This window comes from Schistocerca nitens, chromosome 5, assembly GCF_023898315.1.
Source record: "Schistocerca nitens isolate TAMUIC-IGC-003100 chromosome 5, iqSchNite1.1, whole genome shotgun sequence".
In the NCBI taxonomy this organism is placed as follows: Eukaryota; Metazoa; Arthropoda; class Insecta; order Orthoptera; family Acrididae; genus Schistocerca; species Schistocerca nitens.
In genome coordinates this window covers 714006215-714033356 of record NC_064618.1, presented here as the reverse complement: position 1 = coordinate 714033356, position 27142 = coordinate 714006215, and positions in this window count along the sequence as shown.

The window sequence follows — 27142 nt, the reverse complement described above, 5'->3', positions numbered from 1 at the left end:
GCACACAGCACAGCCATTGATTTTTCATACAGAGGTGGCGTTACCAATAAAAAAACCTAAACAGCCTACTAACATAGACCCCATGCTACCCACAAAAAATTTTACAAATTTTTTTTGGCACTGGCCAATACATATTTGTTAAAATTTTTCATAATCGTAATTACAATAACAAAGAAATCAAATGCACACACTTATTGATACAATGTTGGTCAAAAGCTAAAATTTTCTCACAGTCCATAAAGATAGTCCTGATCATTCATCATAATAGTAATTACTGTTTTTTTTTTCACAAAGTCTCATTAGTAAAAGAAATTGCACACAGAAGTAGTGGATTTCCATGCAGTCTTGAAAAAGTAGTGTTGTCCTTCCAATGGAAAGACAGTGCTGACTCTTGACATGCTGACAGGTAATGGGCCACAACAGAGCAAACCCACAGCAGAGTCATTCGATGTTTTGAAGAGTATTGGTGGGTAGGTCATGACAGAGCAGACCCACTGTAGTCCTGGTAGAGATTACGGTATTGGTGGGCCACCAGAGGTGCAGACCCAATGCAGTCCTCGTAGAAATAATGGTATTGATGGATCATCAAAGATGTAGACCCACTGTAGTCCTTGTAGAGATGGCCAGCAGCCATCTGTAGTGACTGTGCAGGTGCACAATCACCATTGAAGAGTCTTGCGGCTAATATAGCAAATCCATAACCACCACTTGTGCACTCGCAAAGTTTTTGGAATTGTCCTTAGAACCAGCAATGCTGTTATCCAGTCCCTTGCTGAATTATTAACACACGTGCAAACACTAACAGTCCCTGAAACTTCCTGGCAGATTAAAACTGTGTGCCCGACCGAGACTCGAACTCGGGACCTTTGCCTTTCGCGGGCAAGGAAAGGACAGGGTTTGTTTTACTGCAGTATTTTGCAAACAGTTTTAATCTGCCAGGAAGTTTCATATCAGCGCACACTCCGCTGCAGAGTGAAAATCTCATTCCACTAACAGTCCCTACTTCTCACGTATTGTCCATATACTATGACCAACAGAAATGTGTGCAGTGAAATGAATGCTTACAAGTTACTTAGTTTGATAAACTGGTGTCAATTACAATTTTATAACATGAGAATACAGTTACAAAGGTACAAAATACATCATTAAAAACATAATAATACAGATAACATTTGTAGTAATATGGGCTTTACAAAAGAATAGAAATAACATATACATCAGTGTCACAGGAATTATGACATAAGTACATACATGAAAGATCAGAATAACTTTTGGAATATCAACTTCACACATGAGCATTAAAACAAAACAGAATAAATAATGTCTAAACATCTTTACAAAGATACATATTATTAATGCCAATTATATTTGAGGATAACAGTATTCCTCATCATAGTGAATGTAGCTTAGTATTAGAAGAAGAGAAAATTCTATGAAACCACACAGAGACAGGAAGAAAACAAATACACAAGGGTACACAAACACATAGTGGAATAATACAAGGAAAGGACAGGGTTTGTTTTACTGCAGTATTTTGCAAACAAAACTTTCTTTACTTCTTGGAGATCTCCCTTCATTCATCATCATTGCCAACAAGTCCTATCTAAACCTCCTTCCTGTATTCTATTCATATTTCTTTCAAAATAATTATTTCTCATTGTACAATACTCATTTTGGCCCAAATCTTTTTTTATATACCTTGTCAATGCATTGCTTCCAATTCATCATAGTTAGTTTCTTATATAGTCTACCCCCTCTTAAGCTAACTTAAATTTACTGAGCTCAGATTCTAAACTAAGGGACGAGGCAATGCAGCAGCACAAAACAATTAACACAAACAGCAATGATCAAAAATACAAATGGCAAAGCAAGCAACATAAATTATAACTAATATAAGGCAACGAGCAGCAAACAAGAAAAATAAATCAGTAGTAAAACTGGCTTAAAAGAATAATACAAAGTGAAATTTAGTAGCACTATGCATGGCAAACAGCAGCAGCAAATGCTATGATTAATACCTAAGCATGGCAAAAATCAAGCAGAAAAAAATAGTACACTAAAGACAACAATGCATATAAGGGAAATGTCTATTCACATCTTAATGACTATGTAATTAAAGTGGTGCACCACAACAACTTATTGTAAAAAAATATTACCATATACTTGAAAAGAAAATTGTGTGTGCAGTTACTGTTACTAGTCCCTTCTTATTGTTCTTTCCTTTCCAAGTGCTCCTCTTTTTTTTTAAGAATGTGGATTACAAAATTATTATTTAATAGATCTGTTGACAGAAAGTGTTCACATTAGCAAATGCATTTAATTTTATTTTATGAAACCAATGCTGCAAGACAGCTGGAAACCAGATATGAAATGAAATAAGCAATTACGCAAACCAAAGCATAAAAGTATCATTCAATAGTCATGTGACATTTCATCAGTTAGTAGAAATTCTCTCAACTCTCGTAGAAAGACGCTTGTCAGAATCAGGTGTGCAGATGTAAAAATATTTCTCGTCATTTCATTAGGCATTTCTGTAAATATCATAAATTAAGAGCTCCACAGTGTCAACATATGTTTTCAAGTTCGACCATGTCGTTTTTGCGATGCTCTCTACAAAGAAACGTCAATAGCGAGGATAATGGCCTCCTTTTTTTTTCTACCTGTGCCGCTGAAAAGGGCTCGCAATAATGGCTTTTTCTCCAGGCGTCTGACACACCTGGCCGCTCAGCTGGGTGCCCACGATGCATTACGTGCAGGTGGTCACTGAACTTTCTTACCGAAATATTTACGACACAAGTTTCCGCTACAGTGACAGTCTCATATAAATATATTTCACAGGTCAAGAATTTGGGTTACAAATCTGTAGAAACAAAATCCTATAAATATAACAGCATCCAAAAAATTTTCGCCAGCATTGTGATACATTCATGCATATACACACATTTCATAACTCTTAGAGTACGATTCTTGGTTTCCAACAACCTTTTTCACAAACCATAGTCCCTAACTTCTATTCATTATTCATATAGATATAAACACGTAATCACATTCCTTATATAGCATCAGCTTATTGATCATAAACATACCTCAACAGCATAATACACATCGTCGTCATAAAAATAACATCATAACACCTCAGTCAAATCTCAAAAACGTCGTAGCTTTCTGCAATAATTTCAAAACCCTAAAAAATATTCTCTGCTCATTTCAATAGTGTCATCTACCTCAAACCTACCTTAAAAATCATGATCTCATACCAAATACATCATTCAAAGCTCTCATAGTATCACAATGGTTCCGAAAAAATATGAACAGTTTACAAAGTACAGACAAAATACAATTTCATAAGTGTGAAGGTATCCAACTGTGTAATTGCGTAAACATCTGTCACTGACGTAGTAAAAAGAATGTTTGTTTCTCTGTCAAATAATCAGATAGCTGTGTAATTCTGTGTTAGAGAAATATGGTACCGATGTGTAAAGTTGTATAAGCAAATACCATATTAGCTAGGGCACCTTGTGCTTGCCAAACACATGATACACAAAGTAAGTGTGTACCCCCCTGAGGATTAATGTAATTATACCCTCAGGTGTTACAGATTACAGCAATGGAATGAAATGTATCACGGAAAACCCTTGTATCATTGCACTTCAAATATCTTAAAAAAAATGTTTTAAGTGCGAAATTAATCACTCAAATACGTGTAGTGTAGCGCTAAACTGTGTGTCATGTTGTAAGATAATCTCTGTGGAAGTCTCGTATTTATCGTCCTCTGTAAGCAAAGTTCTGCTGAAGTCAATATACTTACCTCATCATAAACGAAAGTGAAATGCTTTGCATATGGATACCATAGTTATTACGTACCTTACCGTGATAAAGAAAGCACTATAATGTAACGTATTGTTGTGCTACGAAAAAGGCTGTCTCATTGTAGCTATACCACAAAAGTTACTACTAAAACATGTTTTACTTTTCAGAATAACACAGAAAAACTGTGCAGAAATAAAACAGAAACACTGCAAAAGCAACATTGTATATTGTCGTTCATTAGTAGCGTCGTGATAAAATCGTGTAGCTGTCACATAAACTAACCACTGTGTCATCTGGTATCTCACAGAAAGTACTTTAAATCCAGGATGTATTTTCAAGTAAACCAAAATGTTGCATTAGAATCTCATTAGCAGTACCAGTATGTGTCCTAAGTATGTAAGCCTGATAGTCGTTACGTAATCGTGCAACTAACAAGCAAGAATGTACAAATACAACACTGTGTAGTCTGTTCACTATAACAATGCATTCGTAATTTCTGTTTAAAAATGTTCCCTAGGTTCTAGGCTGGATATTTAACTTCAAACATTGTTGCATGTTAACAGTTTCTTAAGTCTGACAAAGCATACTAGAAATGTGAAGTGAAAAATTGTATGGCAAAGACTAAGTTATGAAGCAGATTATCTTTCAATAAACGGTTTTACATGTGAAATGTGGTGTAAACCTTTACTCTTCACAGTACTCGGAGTTTCAACTTGAACGTAATTATCATGCGGTATACGTCGGTAAAGAATGCTAAAATTATTCTCAAGGCTAGCGTCTTATGTTATTTTTCTCGGAGCCAGCGGGCGCACGCGGCTGCCTGCTGTGCGAGTCATTGTCTGTCTCTTTGTTGGCGCGCGTCGTTACTGGGATTTGGAGACCTAACTTCTACAAATTCACGTTGTCGAAAATGCCCTGCTCTGTTTGAATCCCGCCAGTTCTGATGAAATTCAGGTCTGTCGTTATGATTATCTCGTCTGTCGTCATGTCGGTAGATTTCATAATTTCTTTCTTGTCGGTTATGTGGTGGAGAATTTCTTCCTGAATCGTAACTGCGCGCTGAACTGTTGCGTCTGAAGTTAGTCTGTCTCCCTTGATAATAATTATTTTGGTTCCCATATTGTCTGTTTCTTTGGTAGTCTCTGTGATAGTCATCACTATGGAAACGCGATCTTTCTCTGTAATTATTTTTACTCTGCCAACGGTTGTCATACGGGTGGTGTCTGTTTTGGTCACGATTTGCGTTGTAAGAATAGCCTTGTCGTGTCCAGTTATTATTTCTGTCGTCACGGAATTGTGACGGATGTGACCTGTAGTGATTGTTTTCCTGTTTTCGCATCCCGCGACTGTCTGTGTCAATTTCTAGTTCTTGTAACAGTCCCTGAAAAGCCTCAATGTCTTCTTTGCAACGTCCTGCTAAAATAATAAGTCGTAAATGTTCAGGCAGTTTGATTAAACAAATGCGGATGAGTTCTGAGGGGCTGTATGGGTTTGAAAGATACTGATTCTTATGCAACATGTCTTCAAAATATTTGACAAGACTGGAAAATTCAGATTGTTCAAAGTGTTTCATCATCATGATGCTATGTTTTACTCGGTCTTGTGTAGCTTGAGACCAATATGCTGAGAGGAAGGCATGGTAAAATTCTCCTTCACTGTGACAATCGTGAATGACCGATCGCATTCTTACAGCTGGTTCATTCTCTAAATAGCCACACATAAATTCTAATCTGTGTTCTAACGACCAGTTGGGAGGAAAACAATGAGAGAATTGATGGAGCCATGCTTGTGGATGAATGTCGTTGCCAGAATTCTTAAATGTTTTGAATTTACTTGTAGTAATGAACAGCTTATAGTCAAAATCATCATGTCGGCGAGTCGCATATGGGTCATTGTTAGGTCGTGTCGGCCGTTCCATCTCAGAATTCGGTGCACATTGCCAATTTCTTTCATAACTTCCGAAATGCCCTGTGTTATTATTTTGCGGCTTTTCCGTATTTCTATGTCCCTCTTCCCGTACTGGAGCGCGAGTGTCCTCTGAAGTATGTAATTCTTGTATTACGTGTGTCAACTGATCTTGTACTTCCCGGATTTCTCTTTTGTACTGTGTATTGATTTGATTTTGATTTTGTTTGAATTTTCTAATTTGTTCATACTCTTCTGTGTCAGTGAAGGCTACAGGTCTTGTGTCATTCAGATCATCATCTACCTTTGTAGATAAGTTAGTGACCTGATCCGAAAGTTCGGCTACTTTCTCCGATAGTGAACACATTTCCTCAGTGTGTTTTTCTGAACCAAGTTTCAGAGTGTCCATTTGTGTTGAAATCGAATCTACTGTGTCCTTCAAGTTTTCCTGAGTTTTTGCAAGTTGCGTAACCGAATCGGTAGATGCAACTGAGTCAAATTTAGCTTGCAAGGTCTCATGATTTTCATGAACAGTAGTTTGCAGTTCTTTTATGGCTGCTTCATGATTCTGTAGTGCATTTTCATGACGCGAAAAAATAGGTTGGAAATGCTCACAAATTTGTGTTTTTACGTCATTACAGACTTTTTGACATTTCGATTCAATGTGATGTAACTCAGTAGTTAAATCCTCACGTGTTTGTTCAAGAGTTTGCTCCAATGAGTCTAACTTTTGAAGATTTTGTTCCATTGCGTCTAACTGTTGCTGTGTTTGTCTCTGGTATTGTTCCATTGTGTCTAACTGTTGCTGTGTTTGTCTCTGATTTTGTTCCACTGTGTCTAACTTTCGAAGATTTTGTTCCATTGTGTCTAACTTTTGAAGCTTTTGTTGTGTATGATCAGCCGGCCGAAGTGGCCGTGCGGTTAAAGGCGCTGCAGTCTGGAACCGCAAGACCGCTACGGTCGCAGGTTCGAATCCTGCCTCGGGCATGGATGTTTGTGATGTCCTTAGGTTAGTTAGGTTTAACTAGTTCTAAGTTCTAGGGGACTAATGACCTCAGCAGTTGAGTCCCATAGTGCTCAGAGCCATTTGAACCATTTGTGTATGATCCATTTGTTGTATTAATTGTAATAACAATGCACTGGTGTCTGGAACATGTTCCTCAGTGCTTTTCAGCAGTGAATTTGCACCGGAAACATTCACATTTTGACAAGCAGAAAATGTGTCTTGACTTATTTGAGAAAACGGTGAGGATCCAAAACCTGAATCTACAGTATTTGCGAGATCGTGTCGTGTCATTTCGGATTCCTGAGCCGAGCTATTGCCGACCGATCGATCGATAATGCTTCCCTGCTCACTAATTGTTTCACTGCCTATGCCATTGTTTGCCGCCCGCTCCATTTCCCTATGCACAATTACCAAATTACTACTTTGAACATCAGTTAATTCATTACTCGGTGGCGCTAACACACTGCTTTCGTTTTCAGTGTCATTTCTCAGTTTACTTTGGAGCCTAGTATTACGTTTTTCACACGCCATTATTGTCACAGTATTTCACACGACAACACAGAAAAACACAATTTGAAGAGCAAAAATAAGAGAACACATTAACATAACACTGAAAGTAATATCTAGTTCATTTCAGCTGCGAAATACTTGGTGCAAATCTACATGCATGCCACAACTGTTTTACTGTACAACAATGAAAGACTGCAACTACAAAGGAGATTTTCTCTACAATTACGCGCTATCAATCAACAAAATCTACACTAATTACACAAACTACAAAATCAGAAGATTCCAGTGAGTTATCCTAGGCTAAGGGTCGACATATGAAACGTCCCCTTTGAATAATTTTACAAGACTGTGCTTAAACTGACGCACAATATTTTTAGCGCAACGCAATCTGACTTTCAATAATCTCTACAAGAGAATGGCCCTGACTAACATTAATCTGTACTTTTCACAAATCACTTACCTCACAGAAATCTTGGTTACTCCCACTACTGCAATACAGCTAGCGCCACTACTGCCAGCTAAATAAAAGATTCAAACTATGGAAGGCACTAACTACTGATAGGGATAGTTAGCAAATGAAAGATATTAATAGAGAACAAACAATGTATTTACCTTGATATCATCATATATAAATATAGCAGTTCATGACAAATTTCAAAACTCCGCCATCTCATGACAAATTTCAAAACTCCGCCATCTCTCTCCCCACATCCACCACTGCTGGCGGCTCACCTCCAACTGCCCAACGCTACGCGCTGTTCACAGCCAGCTGCCTAACACTACAATGGCGAGTATTACAACAATGCAAAGCAGCCACAGACTGCACACAGCACAGCCAGTGATTTTCATACAGAGGTGGCGTTACCAATAAAAAAAACCTAAACAGCCTACTTACAAAATAAAATAAAATATCTGTACCTGATGATGGCGTAACGGCTGAAAACCAGTTTGTGGAATAATTAACAAGTATTGTAGAATATTGCACCAATGGTGTGTGTGTTTTCGTCCATAATAAATAAAATAAGATTATACTACCAAATAAGAAACATAAATAAAAAAATTTTCACACAGACACGAAAAAGTCACAAATAGAAATTCTCCACACACACTGACCAAAATGCAGAACTGCTAAGCGAATTTAAAAGTGTTTTATCATGGGCACAAATCTGTATATTTCTTTTAATGATGTATAAAAAGACAATAAAAATCTTTACTGAGCTTATCTACTGCAGACAGGGAAGGCAAAGCAAAATACCAGGTTCACAATCCACAAATTCTACAATTACGCGATGTCTTGAGCATTAGGTGCCAATCAATAATCCTGTGGGATCCTAACAGTTGATACATTCAATACTAGATATTAACACCGCACAGATGTGGGACTTTCATATCCCTGTGAACTCAGGGAAATGAATTTTTATGTCGGACATACATGTCCGGATGGTCACGAAAGGATTAAGTTGGCAGGTCGTAAGACGCACCTGTGCCCTCTGTCAGTGTGGGCATTCCCCGCGAAAGACAAGTTCGGACACGAGTCGCATTTGGCAGACAGTTTTAATCCGCCAGAGAGCATTAGAAATGCGGTTTGAGACTGTTTAGAGTAGGATACGCCTGATGTACGGGACGACATTTGTTCCTGAACTCAGTCCACATGGGACCCGCGCAGACCCTCCCTGCGGTACCTGTTACGCACTGCCGCGTTTTGCAGCGCTGGCTGTCGGCGGACCCCTCGCAGCGCTTACTGACTCAGACTGTGTAAATGCTTTAATCCCCGAGCCGCCGGCCGAGCCACGACCTCTCAGCACGACCACGACCACGGCCTCTCCTCGGCTCGCCTCGCCCCTCCGTCGACAGATGGCGCTGATATTGGATTCCGGCAGCCGCCAGGATATTGGAGTCCGACCTGGGCGCACCCTTTCCGATTTCCATTTATTTTATTGGGTGCCGTTTGTGTTAGGCGGCTGCTCTTGTGGCCCAGAAAAAAGAAGAAAATGTTCTCCAGGACTAGGCAATATGCGCCGCTTCATAGTTCCGTGCAGTGAAATTTTTTCATCGTGCGTTAATCATTTGCTGAACAAGTGTATGAATAATTGTTCTTCGGGAGACAGACATCGGCATTTGGATATTTCTTCACGCGTTATTATATAACCAATCTCGAAGCATTAAACACCATTCTGCACCCCTGTTGTAATATACTGTAGGGAAATGAAATGTACTATCTCTTATTTACGCTGTGTAAATGGCGATCAGTTTTTGAACTCTTTCTGTGTATAGCTTTGAACAGCCTCCCATCTACGAAATATTCATTTCTAATTACTTCACATACAAATTGTCATCATGTATAACGCATCCGACATGTCGTTATTGAAGATGAACGACTGCGAGGAATTTCCTCGACAAAGGAATAGTACGATCGATATGCGACTGTGGGTACTCTGCATTCCAAAATATAGCTGGCAGAGGGAGAAGAATCGCAAAAATATTAAAAATAAACCTCGTCGTTTTCGCAAAGGATTGCAAAACCAATAACTAATTCTGTCAGTTAGACCCTTTCTCCCTGAATATTAACCCCACTCCTGAATTTATATTTCCATGATAGCTTCTTCGATATACAGGTTTGAAGGTAGAGTTGCAAGAATGCATTAATGGTATTTTTTTATGCGGGCACTTTCTCTTGATGTTCAAATCTTGTTATTCCCTCTCCGTTTTCATATATTTTGTATAGAACACACATTTCCTTGTTGTTCTAAGCTTTTCAAACAGCTTGGATTACTTTACGTAATGTAATGAATGTTTCTTCTACATCATCAGATCCTACCAGAGTATGACGATTTTTTGGGTCTTGCTTTCGTTATCGAGCATATCATCAGAAAAATCTATATGGTGTCTCTACCTTTACTAAGGCCAAACAAATAATCACCTAACGTGTCTTCAACTTTATTTACCTTTTTCATATACATTATTCAGGTCAGAAATTAAGGGGTCTCGCAGGGTAGCCCCGTGGTCTCGGGAGCCTTGCCACGGTTCGAATCATCCCTCGGGCGTGAGTGTGTGTGTGTTGTCCTTAGCGAAAGTTAGGTTAAGTTAGTTTAAGAGGGGTAGGAAATCAAACGAGCCGACTTGGAGCAGGAGAGGCACCACAGGACATTTTAATTTCCACTGTCTATACTTTTTTAAATAAATTCGTAAAACTTTGTCAGCATGACCATGAAGGATTCAGGATTCACACTCATAGCAATGGAAGTTCAAAAACATAAAATATTTTTTACATGAGAAATTTCGTTGTTTTTTTCACTTACTATTGGCTGCATTTGTTGCTATAGATACGTTTTCCTTCATAACTAAGAGAGATTCTTCGATGCATCTAGCACTGCATACAAATCACACTTACGGGTGTATCAAACACTATAATTTATGCAATTTATGAAAAACTGAGTGAGCCGTTACATTTATACTTCATGTTTAGAAGAAACACAAATTTTTAGTTAATTTTCTCAATTTTTACCACAGTTTTAATAGATTTGGAAAATTCTAGAATTTCATACACCTGCAAGTATGGTTTGCATGCTATGCAAAACTCGTCGAAGAATCTCTCTTACTTATGAATAAAAGTGAACCTATAGGAACAAATGGAACCAATAGTAAGTGAAAAATGATGAAATTTCTCATGTAAAAAAAATTATTTTATTATTTTTTTTGTACTTCGACTGTTATGAGTGTGAATCCTGAATCCTTCCTGGTCATAATGGAAAAGTTTTATGAATTTATTTCTAAAACTGTAGACAGTGGAAATTAATATGTCCTGTATTGCCTCTCCTGCTCCAAGTCGGCCCGTTTGACGTCCTTCCCCCTTTAAGTAGTGTGTAAGCCTAGGGACCCATCTCCTCAGCAGTTCGGTCCCGTAGGAACTTACCAAAAATTTCCATATTTGCAGAAATTAAGATGTAGCAACTGTGATGTCGACCGGTGGATTCCTCTCGCATTTACCTGTAGCTGCTATCGCCGGGACTATTACGATCTTCGGAATCGCAGGTAGTACATTACAGTACGTCTCTCCACTATAGATTTTACAGGCTAGCGTAAACTGTCGTTTGCTTACACTTCCGGCAATGTTTCTAGAAATCCCAACCACTGTGTTTCATTCACAGCAAGTTTTCCAATGTTCGGTCAAAGTTCGACACTAATACTGGATTTCTTACGCGCTCTAAACCGGTTCCACTTCTTAGTAGTTATTTCTCATCGCAGAGTTCCTTAATTTACTATTCCCACCGATCAGACCTTTCTTCTGTGTTTGACAACTGAACTCTTTTTCCTCTGTTCATGTTAGTGTCTTTTCGTTTAGATTATCCCAGGGTTGTTAAGACTATTCTACAAGTTGAATTTGGTCTTGTATCACTTCATTCTTTATAAATTTCTTCATGTTCATCCTTTGCCTTTAATTTCCTTGCCCCTAATATTATTTTCCTGTGTAACTGAAACTTTAGTACTCCCTTCTTTTTCAGAATAATTTTGTATTTCTTTCTTTGGTAGCTGTTGTACATCGTCTATTACCAGCAGTTCTTTTCGAATTTTTCCATCTCAGACGTACTCTTGTCTATCTTACTAGTATGTCATTATTTCTAAGGATTTGCCGTCTGCCACAACTCAACAGCCTGCCGTGTACTTTATTACCGCAGTATCTACAGCGTCGGAGTTCTTCGAATAGACAGTCTTCACTATCCTACATCCCCTTGTTATGATGATTCTTTTAAGCTTCTGTCATTCTTTTAAATTTCTGCTGATCCTCGAGATAAACATGATGTAATGCGCTTAGAAATAGGTGCGAACACGCTTTGTAGTTTCATTAAAGGATCATTTACTAGAGAAGACACATTCTTTAAATTTGTAGGAGTGTGCAATCGAATCAAGTTAAAGTGGAATTTTCATATGAAACTAGCTACAGAAACCACAGATGTGATCCAGAGACTCGTTAGAAATTTAATTCCTCCACCGAACAGTTAGGTTACAAATTGCTCCTTCGACTGATTCTTGATCATTACTCAGTAGTCTGAGACACTCACCAGACAGAATGCAGATTCAGAACTACCAGACCGTCACGATATATCATTCCATGCCGGTAGCAAACGCTACCACCTGTATTAATCCTATCTGGCGAGTGTTGCAGACTAGTGGTAAATTATCAAGAATTGGTCGAACAATAACCTACTGTTGTGTGGAGAACTACTTTTTAAGGAGTCTCTGGAAAGCATCTGTGTTTCTGCAGCTAATTTTGTATGAGCATTCTACTTTAAATACACTCCTGGAAATTCAAATAAGAACACCGTGAATTCATTGTCCCAGGAAGGGGAAACTTTATTGACACATTCCTGGGGTCAGATACATCACATGATCACACTGACAGAACCACAGGCACATAGACACAGGCAACAGAGCATGCACAATGTCGGCACTAGTACAGTGTATATCCACCTTTCGCAGCAATGCAGGCTGCTATTCTCCCATGGAGACGATCGTAGAGATGCTGGATGTAGTCCTGTGGAACGGCTTGCCATGCCATTTCCACCTGGCGCCTCAGTTGGACCAGCGTTCGTGCTGGACGTGCAGACCGCGTGAGACGACGCTTCATCCAGTCCCAAACATGCTCAATGGGGGACAGATCCGGAGATCTTGCTGGCCAGGGTAGTTGACTTACACCTTCTAGAGCACGTTGGGTGGCACGGGATACATGCGGACGTGCATTGTCCTGTTGGAACAGCAAGTTCCCTTGCCGGTCTAGGAATGGTAGAACGATGGGTTCGATGACGGTTTGGATGTACCGCGCACTATTCAGTGTCCCCTCGACGATCACCAGTGGTGTACGGCCAGTGTAGGAGATCGCTCCCCACACCATGATGCCGGGTGTTGGCCCTGTGTGCCTCGGTCGTATGCAGTCCTGATTGTGGCGCTCACCTGCACGGCGCCAAACACGCATACGACCATCATTGGCACCAAGGCAGAAGCGACTCTCATCGCTGAAGACGACACATCTCCATTCGTCCCTCCATTCACGCCTGTCGCGACACCACTGGAGGCGATCTGCACGATGTTGGGGCGTGAGTGGAAGACGGCCTAACGGTGTGCGAGACCGTAGCCCAGCTTCATGGAGACGGTTGCGAATGGTCCTCGCCGATACCCCAGGAGCAACAGTGTCCCTAATTTTCTGGGAAGTGGCGGTGCGGTCCCCTACGGCACTGCGTAGGATCCTACGGTCTTGGCGTGCATCCGTGCGTCGCTGCGGTCCGGTCCCAGGTCGACGGGCACGTGCACCTTCCGCCGACCACTGGCGACAACATCGATGTACTGTGGAGACCTCACGCCCCACGTGTTGAGCAATTCGGCGGTACGTCCACCCGGCCTCCCGCATGCCCACTATACGCCCTCGCTCAAAGTCCGTCAACTGCACATACGGTTCACGTCCACGCTGTCGCGGCATGCTACCAGTGTTAAAGACTGCGATGGAGCTCCGTATGCCACGGCAAACTGGCTGACACTGACGGCGGCGGTGCACAAATGCTGCGCAGCTAGCGCCATTCGACGGCCAACACCGCGGTTCCTGGTGTGTCCGCTGTGCCGTACGTGTGATCATTGCTTGTACAGCCCTCTCGCAGTGTCCGGAGCAAGTATGGTGGGTCTGACACACCGGTGTCAATGTGTTCTTTTTTCCATTTCCAGAAGTGTAGATTCGAACGCGCACAGGTATACGTTTAACGACTATTACTGTTTTAGTAGCTGGTCCTATTATCAAACTACATGGCGTCTTTGTACCTACCCCCACGCGCAGTAAATCACGTTCATCTTGAGAATCATAAGACATTTAAAGGAACGATCAGAAAGCAGAAACTAGGTTACAGGAGAAAGTCTGCCCGGGGTTCTCTGAGGCTGTAGATATTGCAGTAGTGAAAGCCACGTTAGGTAGTTGAGTTGTGGTGACACACACATCTCGGCCAGCCAGAGAAATCTACTGTGGCCAAACTCAGAACAGGACAAAGTATGGACTACAATAATACCTAAATTCTCTCGTCCACGTCTTCGTACTGGGACAGCGTAATTAAAGAAGCGGTGGAAATTCGAAGCTCGACAAATCTGTTGCACTGAGTTAAGGGATACCAAATAGCACAGAATGGAATTCAGCGGTGGCCACCTTAAAATTGCAGCGACACAGAAGAGGAATTCGTGGTCGTGCAAGGGGTGAGCCTCCAGTGGCGACCCAGATGTCCCGACGACGACGACATGGATGGGTAGGCGACTGCGCGGTCACGTACAACGGCAGGCGGCTCCCGACGGAGTGCGCTGGGTTGGCCGACGGTAGCGGACACGCTGACTAACAGCCTTCACCTTGGGACGAATCTTTTGGTTCACCGCCCGAGAGATGGTGTAGCTGTCTCTCAAGCTACCATTAGGATATGTGCGCCATTTTTCACCGAAATTGGCTTGTTCACATCCGCACGACCACTTTTATTATTGGCATAGGAAGGAGGCTTCGGTCACAGCCCAGCAGTGTGTTCAGTGCACCTGAAAATGTCAGTTGCGCCGATGAATTTCACGACGAAATACGATGTCTCGCCCGAGAATCATATCTACAACAAGAGTTCCTGCTTAATAGGTGGCTTGAATGCCCATGGTAGGATAGGAAAGGTTCGTATAGACTGATCAGTAAGTTGTACCTTGCCAGTAGCCAGGTGTGCTATAAAGACCTCTTTGCTCATCATGTGCATGGGGGCTTAATTATTTATAATGCAAATATTTTTTAATTTTAGTAGCTGTATGTACGATTACGAAGTCTCGTAACCGGTTGGCCCTGACTGGTATTAGTACGCAATCTGACTGCATAGAATAACAACAAAGAATGAAAGAAAACTTCCGTTAACACAATTAATTAATTAAGTCCCCAGCAACTATAAAAGCTACGAAACAATAAAGCACAAATGTAACTGTTCTGTGTGTGGAAGTGTGATTCAAACTACACATCTGGCACGGTTCTTCCTCAAAAAGACAAGATATTTTAAATACCATTTACACTGAATTAATTAAATAAAACTGAAATACTATACTTGCACATAGAAACCAGAATTACACTCTAATACATGAACACAAGCCAGATGCTTTGGTGACTGAACCTGTGACCAAGAGGCATTATTGTTTAAGACATTTGAAATAAAAATAAAAAAAAAATTATTATTTCATATATATTGACGAAACATAGACTCTGATCATTACAACATCCGCAATCGAACAGCATCGGCTGTCTAGCCCATCAGAACAACTGCATACAACATGCTCACAACTAGTCACGGCTACATCGGAACTCCTACTGCCCACTTCTCAATAAGCACTCTCCACCACGACTTCTCGACAAGCACTCTCCACTACCACATCTCAACAAGCACTGCCAGTGGAGGCGGCTGAATAATACTCTTTGGCGCAATCTCTGGCACTGTGACTCAGTGTAGCCACCTTTCACATGTGTGTATACAGATTAGACTAATGCAGAATCTAACACCCAGACCATATGAACTGATGGATTACAAACCATGGAGTTAACAGGTTACTTGAAAAATCAACTGCCGTACACATCAGAAAACGTTATTTTATAAGTTCCTGAACTCGTCCTGGGGCCGAAAGTTTACTAACAAGCAGAGTTCTTACCCCTTCACCTAATGGATTTCTATTTTTCTCTAGAGGACGCCACTCTTCCATTACACTACCCATTATCACCGCAAGCTGAGCCAGGAAGATAAACCCTGAAAGGCTTGCCCGAATGTCCGTGCGGTTTGCTACTGTGGGACCTGCCTTCGAGTGACCGAAAGCTCTTCCAGAGCATGCGGAGGTTCTTCCTGTTTTCGCCACAGCGGAAAGGAGTTTCCCAGGTCAAGCAAGGCCAGGCGCATTTAATGGGAAAAACTACTACAAGAATGGAATGTTATGTTAGGTACAGAGAGGGGGATAACCTACATTGGTGCAAGCTACCCCCTAAGCACTCATGTCATGCATGAAAATGTTTTCGCATTTGTGAATGTAGACAACCATCAGTAGTATAATGGAATGACAACAGTGAAAATTTGTGGTAGACAGGGACTCGAACCCGGATTTTTCGCTTATCGAAAGCGATTACCTTCCGTGCCAACACAACAAGGCTATCCGAGCACAACTCGCCGTCAGCCCCAACCATATCCCTGCAACCTGCACTCGTGCATTCATCATATTGCATTCATCATCATTGCCCGGTATCGGCGGATAAATAAGATACTGCTGCTCCTATGTTCTTCAGAAACATGGTGCGGTGTTCCATGGGCACCCATTAATGTCCAAAGAAACATTGCAACCTCGCTACGGTCGCACGTTCAAATCCTGCCTCGGGCATGGATGTGTGTGATATCCTTCAGTTACTTAGGTTTAAGTAGTTCTAAGTTCTAGGGGACTGGTGACCTTAGAAGTTAAGTCCTATAGTGCTCAGAGCCATTTGAACCATTGCATCCTATGTATGAACAACACAGGCACTGTAATATCGTACTCACGTAATCAGCGCAATACCGCAGAAAAGTACACAAGTGAAAACGAATCGGAAAGTAAATGAAGTAAGAGAGTCTCGTATGAAAATTCAGTATGCAGTTGGGATGAAATGTGATGAGGAAGGCCTGAAATAGGCCACCGTCTCGCAATGTGTTAGTATTTGTCAGCTACACAGTAAGAGTGTGTTAATCGACTTGCTGTCATGACACGTGATTGATGTACTCTTATGTCATCTGCGTGTTGAGAGGGGAAGGCGCAGCTTAGGAGGCGACAATTGCTGGCAATGAAATGGTATCCCTAATGGGTCACCTCTGTCTCATTCCGATGAAAGATACGGACGACTGCTGTCTACCTGGATCGATTTGTTCACGTAAGCTACTTCAAAAACGAAATGAATCTTAAGAAAGACAATGCACCGCGCCAATGAGAACATTTCAGGGACAGCAGTGTGACTGTGCGGACTGGTAAACCACCTGAACGCAGTCCTGTGGAACACATTTTGGTCACCATCGGACATTTGGCCCTAACTGACCACAGTCTCACGGAGACTCGGATGGCAGCTGCGCGGCCACATTAGAGCAGTGACTAAGTTCTCTGTCTCTCGTGGATGACATGTAACGGTGTGTGACCTGTTCCAGGTTGAAAAGCTGTGCATCGCGTAAGTAGGGAACTATCTACAATTCAGTGCTCATGGATGTGAATATAAGATGCTAGTAGAATTGAGAATAAGGTAAGCTGCAGTAAGTATGGAGACCATGATTGTCTGCAAGTTAATTATTACACAGTTAAGCTCTCGGAACGTGATGCTCTTAGTTTGGCAACAAGTAACTACTGCCATTTCACGTAATTTGCTCCGTTAAGAATGAGGTAAAAAGGGAGCTTAAATGAATTTATTGCGATATGGCACACCAAGTACAAAGAATGAAGTGGAAATGAGAGCGTGATCATCACCATCCTGGGTTCACTTTTCGCCCATAGAAACGATACATTATATTTGTTATTAACGACAGGATTTCATTGTCACAATCCTGACTGAAAATAAAACTATTTGTAACGTCGTAATAGGAAAATGTCTCATCACTGACGAACTCACCTGCAGGTGGGTCATACGCATAGGAAATAACAAAAAGGGACGATGTTAAGAATGATAGTCAAACAATGAGTTTGAGAATCCATTGCGTTTCTGCATTCATACCGAGCACATCCGGAACTGCAACCTGTGTTCGTGTCATAAGCGTTTACCCTTAGATTTACGTAACGCAACATCAGTATTTTGAAACTCTGCTATTGTAGTAAACAGTTATAGAAATCTGTTTTGTGGACTGAAAAATGTTCGTTGGGATTACTATTTAGTGTTTATTGCTTGCGTAACATACTTGCCGTTACCGGTCAAGTAACGCGAGTTTGCCAACATCTCTCTCACAAGCATACATATACATATCCTCTATCGTACCTGTGGTCTAGGGGTAGCGTCTATGATTCATAATCAAAAACGTCTTCGGTCCCGGGTTCGATCCCCGCCACTGCCTAAAATTTGATAAATAATCAGCATTGGCGGCCGAAGACTTCCGGCATAAGAAGTCAGCCTCATTCTGCCAACGGCCTTGTCAAAGATGGCGGAGGAGCGGATAGAGATTCAGGGCACTCTCTTGTCCTAGGGGTGGGAAATTGCCCCTAAGAATCAAGAAGAATCAGCAATGATCAACGACATGAGGATGCAGAAGGCAATGGAAACCACTGCATTAAAGACACGTAATGTGTATCCACAGGACATGTGGCCTGTAATTGAAGAAGTGTCATGATGATCATTGGCAAAAGATTCCGGAATAGTCCCCCATTCGGATCTCCGGGAGGGGACTGCCAAGGGGGAGGTTACCATGAGAAAAAGATTGAATAATCAACGAAAGGATAACGTTCTACGAGTCGGGGCGTGGAATGACAGAAGCTTGAACGTGGTAGGGAAACTAGAAAATCTGAAAAGGGAAATGCAAAGGCTCAATCTAGATATAGTAGGGGTCAGTGAAGTGAAGTGGAAAGAAGACAAGGATTTCTGGCCAGATGAGTATCGGGTAATAACAACAGCAGCAGAAAATGGTGTAACAGGTGTAGGATTCTTTATGAATAGGAAGGTAGGGCAGAGGGTGTGTTACTGTGAACAGTTCAGTGACCGGGTTGTTCTAATCAGAATCGACAGCAGACCAACACCGACAACGATAGTTCAGGTATACATGCCGCCGTCGCAAGCTGAAGATGAACAGATAGAGAAAGTGTATGACGATATTGAAAGGGTAATGCAGTATGTAAAGGGGGACGAAAATCAAATAGTCATAGGCGACTGAAATGCAGTTGTAGGGGAAGGAGTAGAAGAAAAGGTTACAGGAGAATATGGGCTTGGGACAAGGAATGAAAGAGGAGAAAGACTAATTGAGTTCTGTAACAAGTTTCAGCTAGTAATAGCGAATACCCTGTTCAAGAATCACAAGAGGAGGAGGTATACTTGGAAAAGGCCGGGAGATACGGGAAGATTTCAATTAGATTACATCATGGTCAGACAGAGATTCCGAAATCAGATACTGGATTGTAAGGCGTACCCAGGAGCAGATATAGACTCAGATCACAATATAGTAGTGATGAAGAGTAGGCTGAAGTTCAAGACATTAGGCAGGAAGAATCAATACGCAAAGAAGTGGGATACGGAAGTACTAAGGAATGACGAGATACGTTTGAAGTTCTCTAACGCTATTGATACAGCAATAAGGAATAGCGCAGTAGGCAGTACAGTTGAAGAGGAATGGACATTTCTAAAAAGTGCCATCACAGAAGTTGGGAAGGAAAACATAGGTACAAAGAAGGTAGCTGCGAAGAAACCATGGGTAACAGAAGAAATACTTCAGTTATGTGATGAAAGGACGAAGTACAAACATGTTCCGGAAAAATGAGGAATACAGAAATACAAGTCGCTGAGGAATGAAATAAATAGGAAGTGCAGGGAAGCTAAGACGACATGGCTGCAGGAAAAATGTGAAGACATCGAAAAAGATATGACTGTCGGAAGGACAGACTCAGCATACAGGAAAGTCAAAACAACCTTTGGTGACATTAAAAGCAACGGTGGTAACATTAAGAGTGCAACGGGAATCCCACTGTTAAATGCAGAGGAGACAGTAGATAGGTGGAAAGAATACATTGAAAGCCTCTATGAGGGTGAAGATTTGTCTGCTGTGATAGAAGAAGAAACAGGAGTCGATTTAGACGAGATAGGGGATCCAGTATTAGAATCGGAATTTAAAAGAGCTTTGGAGGACTTACGGTCAAATAAGGCAGAAGGGATAGATAACATTCCATCAGAATTTCTAAAATCATTGGGGGAAGTGGCAACAAAACGACTATTCACGTTGGTGTGTAGAATATATGAGTCTGGCGATAGACCATCTGACTTCCGGAAAAGCATCATCCACACAATTCCGAAGACGGCAAGAGCTGACAAGTGCAAGAATTATCGCGCAATCAGCTTAACAGCTCATGCATCGAAGCTGCTTACAAGAATAATATACAGAAGAATGGAAAAGAAAATTGAGAATGCGCTAGGTGACGATCAGTTTGGCTTTAAGAAAAGTAAAGGGACGAGAGAGGCAATTCTGACGTTACGGCTAATAATGGAAGCAAGGCTAAAGAAAAATCAAGACACTTTCATAGGGTTTGTCGACCTGGAAAAAGCGTTCGACAATATAAAATGGTGCAAGCTGTTAGAGATTCTGAAAAAAGTAGGGGTAAGCTATAGGGAGAGACGGGTCATATACAATACATACAACAACCAAGAGGGAATATTAAGAGTGGACGATTAAGAACAAAGTGCTCGTATTAAGAAAGGTGTAAGACAAGGCTGTAGCCTTTCGCCCCTACTCTTCAATCTGTACATCGAGGAAGGAATGATGGAAATAAAAGAAGGGTTCAGGAGTGGAATTAAAATACAAGGTGAAAGGATATCAATGATACGATTCGCTGATGACATTGCTATCCTGAGTGAAAGTGAAGAAGAATTAAATGATCCGCTGAACGGAATGAACAGTCTAATGAGTACACAGTATGGTTTGAGAGTAAATCGGAGAAAGACGAAGGTAATGAGAAGTAGTAGAAATGAGAACAGCGTGAAACTTAACATCAGGATTGATGGTCACGAAGTCAATGAAGTTAAGGAATTCTGTTACGTAGGCAGTAAAATAACCAATGACGGACGGAGCAAGGAGGACATCAAAAGCAGACTCGCTATGGCAAAAAAGGCATTTCTGGCTAAGAGAAGTCTACTAATATCAAATACCGGCCTTAATTTGAGGAAGAAATTTCTGAGGATGTACGTCTGGAGTACAGCATTGTATGGTAGTGAAACATGGACTGTGGGAAAACCGGAACAGAAGAGAATCGAAGCATTTGAGATATGGTGCTATAGACGAATGTTGAAAATTAGGTGGACTGATAAGGTATGGAATGAGGAGGTTCTACGCAGAATAGGAGAGGAAAGGAATATGTGGAAGACACTGATAAGGAGAAGGGACAGGATGATAGGACATCTGCTAAGACATGAGGGAATGACTTCCATGGTACTAGAGGGAGCTGTAGAGGGTAAAAACTGTAGAGGAAGACAGAGATTGGAATACGTCAAGCAAATAATTGAGGACGTAGGTTGCAAGTGCTACTCTGAGATGAAGAGGTTAGCACATGAAAGGAATTCGTGGCGGGCCGCATCAAACCAGTCAGTAGACTGATGACCAAAAAAAAAAGAAATCGTAGCATCTATACGTACGTCACCCAAGTCCCAGGCAGACCAAGATTTTCTGATGGTTTCCCTTAATCATCAGGCGAATTTCAGAACTGAAAATCCGCTCTGAAAGATTCCCTACTCTCTGCCGACTGCCAGCCATCACGGATGTTTGGCTAAAACTAATGATGTCTTACCAAAGCCCTCCATACTGCAAGAAGCCCCCACTCGTACTAAACGTCCAGAAATGTCTCAGTTTAATCGATGAGTCCGTATATGGTGGTATAAGGGGCGTGCACTACAAGTGGCCAAGCTTTGCCAACCCATTTTTGCAATATTTTAAAGCCAGTCTGTCCTTGAACTGACTTAGTGAGCCGCCGCTTAGGAATTCTTCGTACCTGTTGTGTGGAGATGCTCTAGTAGTTTTATGTCCCCTTTGCATCGCCGTAGCAGCGCCATCAGATTCTGAAAGTGCAACACTACTACCTATGTTGTTCGTAATGAAGTGGGGAGAAGTTTTTGTGCAAATAATTTTTATACGGGATACATTTATGGTCCGTTTATTTAGGAAACACTATAGAATGAACCTGTTGACACTGATTATAAGGTAACTATTAACGTAAGCGAGCATAGTCTAACAGATGATTAGATGGAAAGGCATCCTGTCGATGGCTGCCGAATATGACACACAACTTGAGTATCCACCCGGTTTAGTTTGTATAAGATTATACATATTCGATTATCTCAAGTTATTGATTTATTTCTTAATATCAACGTTTCCTAGCACTGTAAAACTACTGAAGGATAGTATTTATGAGCTATAGACTCCTCCTAATATCTGAATGGCAAAAGACAACTTCACTATCAAATATTTGTTAGTATTAATTAGTCGATTTGCCCCAGAATAGACGTACTTTTCCTACGTGTCTCTCTGCTGACGCCGCAAGCGATTTCTGCATCAGTACCTCATCCCACTGGCTCTGAAAGCGCCAGATGGCCAACCGCCTCTGATAGCTGGTATGGGAACCTACCGCTCGCTCCTTACTCCATAGGTACTGCAGTGCTGATACATTTACTTCCCGTACTTGAAATAGCAAAACTGGGAATAATGTAAAATGCGCTCTTATCTGCAAATAAGTTGTACCTTAGGATACTGTCACACGTTGAGACTCAAAGATGCCATGAAAATTCTTTCAACATACTCAGTAGTCAGTATACTTTCATACGGACTAAGCTTCTACTTTTTGTCTGGGTGTTACTGTCCCAGAATTTAAATGAATAATTTCCATCTCTCAGTTGTTCTTAGGTCTTGCAGAGGTTTCCTTTGGTTGTAGGGCAAATGACGGACCTGAAAATCCCCTCTCAAATATTTTCAGTTTCCCCTGCTATTTCGCTGAAAAATCCCTTCGTCCACAACAGACTATTACTCGAACAGCCCAGCTAGAGGATGAAAAGTACAATAAAGTAATTAGTCCCATAGACACTAAAACAACACTACATATTCACTGTCTGACACTGAAGGAAGGGGCGCAGTGGCTAGCACACCGGATTCACTTTCGTGAGGATCACAGTTCAAATCCACGTGCGGCCATCCAGAATTAGGTTGCCTGTGATTTCGTTAAATCCCTCCTGGCAAATTCCGGGGATGCTCCTTCGAAGAGTTTACGGCCGATTTCCTTTCCCATTCTTTGGTAATCTGAGCCTATGCTCCATTTCTAATGAACACACATTCAACAGGACATTAAAATCTAATCTTGCTTCATTAATTCACAGTTTCACATACACACAACTTTTTAAGATAAACGTAGTGCAGAAATGATTCTCTGGAGGTTTCCCTTGGCTGTACAGCAAGTGGCACAGCTGTTGCTTTCATCCTTCACAGTCCCAACTGGAGATCCGTCTGCGTAATACAAGCTCGCCCAGTATCTCCAACTTGGGGGCCTGCGATGGGCGAGATGAGAAACAATGGGTTCTAACCCTTGTAAACGTTTATCGAAAGCATTAACAAGAAAAAATCTTGTCTTGCAAGTCCTACATTTATAAAAGGTGTAACGGATATAGGTGCTGATGTTGTAATCATTCGCACCTAAGTATACACTAATGGCCATTAAAATGGCTACACCACGGAGATGACGCGCTACAGACGCGAAATTTAACCGACAGGAAGAAGCTGCTGTGATTTGCAAATAATTAGCTTTTCAGATCATTCGCCGGCCGAAGTGGCCGTGCGGTTAAAGGCGCTGCAGTCTGGAACCGCAAGACCGCTACGGTCGCAGGTTCGAATCCTGCCTCGGGCATGGATGTTTGTGATGTCCTTAGGTTAGTTAGGTTTAACTAGTTCTAAGTTCTAGGGGACTAATGACCTCAGCAGTTGAGTCCCATAGTGCTCAGAGCCATTTTTTTTTTTCAGATCATTCACACAAGGTTGGCGCCAGTGGCGACACCTACGACGTGCTGACATGACGAAAGTTTCCAACCGATTTCTGATACACAAACAGCTATTGAACGGCGTTGCCTGGTGAAACGTTGCTGTGATGTCTCGTGTAAGGAAGAGAAATGCGTACCATCACGTTTACGACTTTGATAAAGGTCGGATTTCAATCTATCGCGATTGCGGTTTAACGTATCGCGACATTGCTGCTCGCGTTGGTCGAGATTCAATGACTGTTAGCAGAATATGGAATCGGTGAGTTCAGGAGGGTAATACGGAACGCCGTGCTGGATCCCAACAGCCTCGTATCACTAGCAGTCGAGATGACAGGCATCTTACCCGCATGGCTGTACCGGATCGTGCAGCCACGTCTCGATCCCTGAGTCGACAGATGGGGACGTTTGCAAGAACGGTCCGACGACGTTTGCAGCAGCATGGTCTATCAGCTCGGACACCATGGCTGCGGTTACCCTTGACGCTGCATCACAGACAGGAGCGCCTGCGATGGTGTACTCAACGACGAACCTGGGTGCACGAATGGCAAAACGTCATTTTTTCGGATGAATCCAGGTTCTGTTTACAGCATCATGATGGTCGCATCCGTGTTTGGCGACATCGCAGTGAACGCACGTTGGAAGCGTGTATTCGTCGTCGCCATACTGGCGTATCACCCGGCGTGATTGTATGGGTTGCTATTGGTTACACGTCTCGGTCACCTCTTGTTCGTATTGACGGCACTCTGAACAGTGGACGTTACATTTCAGATGTGTTACGACCCGTGGCTCCACCCCTCATTCGATACCTGCGAAACCCTACATTTCAGCAGGATAATGCACGACCGCATGTGGCAGGTCCTGTACGGGCCTTTCTGGATACAGAAAACATACTCTTGATGAACTGTGGTGTCGTGTTGAAGCTGCATGGGCAGCTGTACCTGTACACGCCATCCAAGCTCGGTTTGACTCAACGCCCAGGCGTATCAAGGCCGTTATTACGGCCAGAGGTGGTTGTTCTGGGTACTGATTTCTCAGTATCTAAGCACCCAAATTGCTGAAAATGTAATAACATGTCAGTTCTAGTTTTATATATTTGTCCAATGAATACCCGTTTATCATCTGCATTGCTTCTTGGTGTAGTAATTTTAATGGCCAGTAGTGCATATCAACTTCAATGTGATAGTTGTTTTCTTTTTCTGCATCTAACATCCTCCCGTAAATATGCCACATAATTTATATCTTTATATTTTCCGCGTAGATGTAACTGCACCATAAGTGGACTGCCCCTGCCAGTAAGACAAGCCGTTTTGCGCCATTATATCCACGCTGCAACACCTGACCTGCTGTCCTGGGGAAATTAAACAATGACTTAAATTGTAAAATAAGTTCTAAAATGGTTCAAATGGCTCTGAGCACTAACATCTGAGGCCATCAGTCCCCTAGAACTTAGAACTACTTAAACCTAAGGACATCACACACATCCATGCCCGAGGCAGGATTCGAACCTGCGACCGTAGCGGTCGCGCGGTTCCAGACTGAAGCGCCTAGAACCGCTCGGCCACATCGGCCGGCTGGAAATTAGTGGTAAGGTCTTAGGGGACCAAACTGCTGAGGTCATTCCCTAAGCCTACACAGTACTTAATCTAACTTAAAATAACTTACGCTAAGGACAACATACACACCCATACACGAGGAAGGACTCGAACCTCCGACGGGAAGAGCCGCGCGGACCGTGACAAGGTGCCTCAGACCGCTTTTTTTTAAAAAAATCTCATTTTGTTCGCTTTCGTTCGTTGCATTTGCTCGTGTGGACGTCGTAACACACCCGTATTTTAAGTTCGTCGTTGATTGATTAACTCTTTCTGTTATTACAGAGGGTAGCTAACCCTCTGACCGAACACGCTGAGCTACCACGGCGGCGACCGCTCGGCTGAACAATGACTTCCTCTTGCCACCTGAACTCGGAAGTACTACTTCTGACACCTGCAATTAATAGACTGCAAATGAAGAAAAAGCTGATATAATGTTGTTCAGCACACTGTTCACCAATAAAAATATCTGCACTTACACAGAGTAACACCTTGTATTTTCACTTATGTTTTCTGTGTAGAACACCTACGAACTTGTTCCTCATTCATGGTGTTTTCTGACGGCGTATCGTCGCCGCGTTCTGCGTAATAATAGATAAAAGCGCCTTTGTTACCCAAACAAGTTGAAGAAGCATTCGTAAATTCTTAATTGTAAGTGGGACTGCTTTTAGGCGCACTCAAAATGCGTCCGCGGGACCTCTCTGCATTTCCGAGTAATATTACCGGGAGTAACGCACGTTACTCTGTCAGCCATACTCTGAATAATTCATGAGGCGTGACGTCACTCCAACGGAGAGGCCTCTGGGGAATCGGCGCTCGCTTCCAGCGAAAACTGTGCGCCGCTTATTGCGCAATTGTCTCGACCGATCGCCCGCATCCAAGGGTCGCGAGTGGCGCGCCAACGAACCGACGCGAAGACGGAACTCGGCGGAAGTGCTCCAGTTGCTCTGAATGGCGCGGCGCACAGTGCCGGCAAGTTTGGAGCCCCGCCACGCCTCCGCCAGCCTCGCCGCAGAGAGCGGAGACACGAGTGGCTCCGCCAACTTGTAGGAGCCTCGCAGCCGGGCGGCGGACCGGCCCAAATGAGAGCCGCCGACTCCCGCAGATTAACACTGCGGCCGCACCGGCGAAGTTGCCGCCGCTCCGGAAACAACACTTCAGGTTTCTCCGTTTCGGCTTTATGAGTCGTGTTTACTTTCCCTTCCCGTCTCCTAGTTGATCATTCGCGGAGGGGACCAAAGTCATGGGACAGCGATTTGCTTTTACACAGATGGCAGCAGTATCGCGTCCACAGGGTATAACCTGACAGTGCTTTTTTTTTTTTTATTAATATAGTGTGTAGTGTGGACTGAAGAGATGATCCTTGATGACTTATTCTTCTAGGATGGAAAACACTTTATTTATTACACATGGCACGCAATGGGTCCTTTAGCCTGCTTTCTTTGGTGATGTCTATCTCCTGTGGAGGGTGAAATGTGTCAAGGCTGTTCTGTGTGACTGCTTCCTCGTGTTATGACATATTGCCTATGGGGGGTGAAACGTTATTGACTTCGGTACTCGATACTTGTGCCATCTTGCAGGGTTTACCGT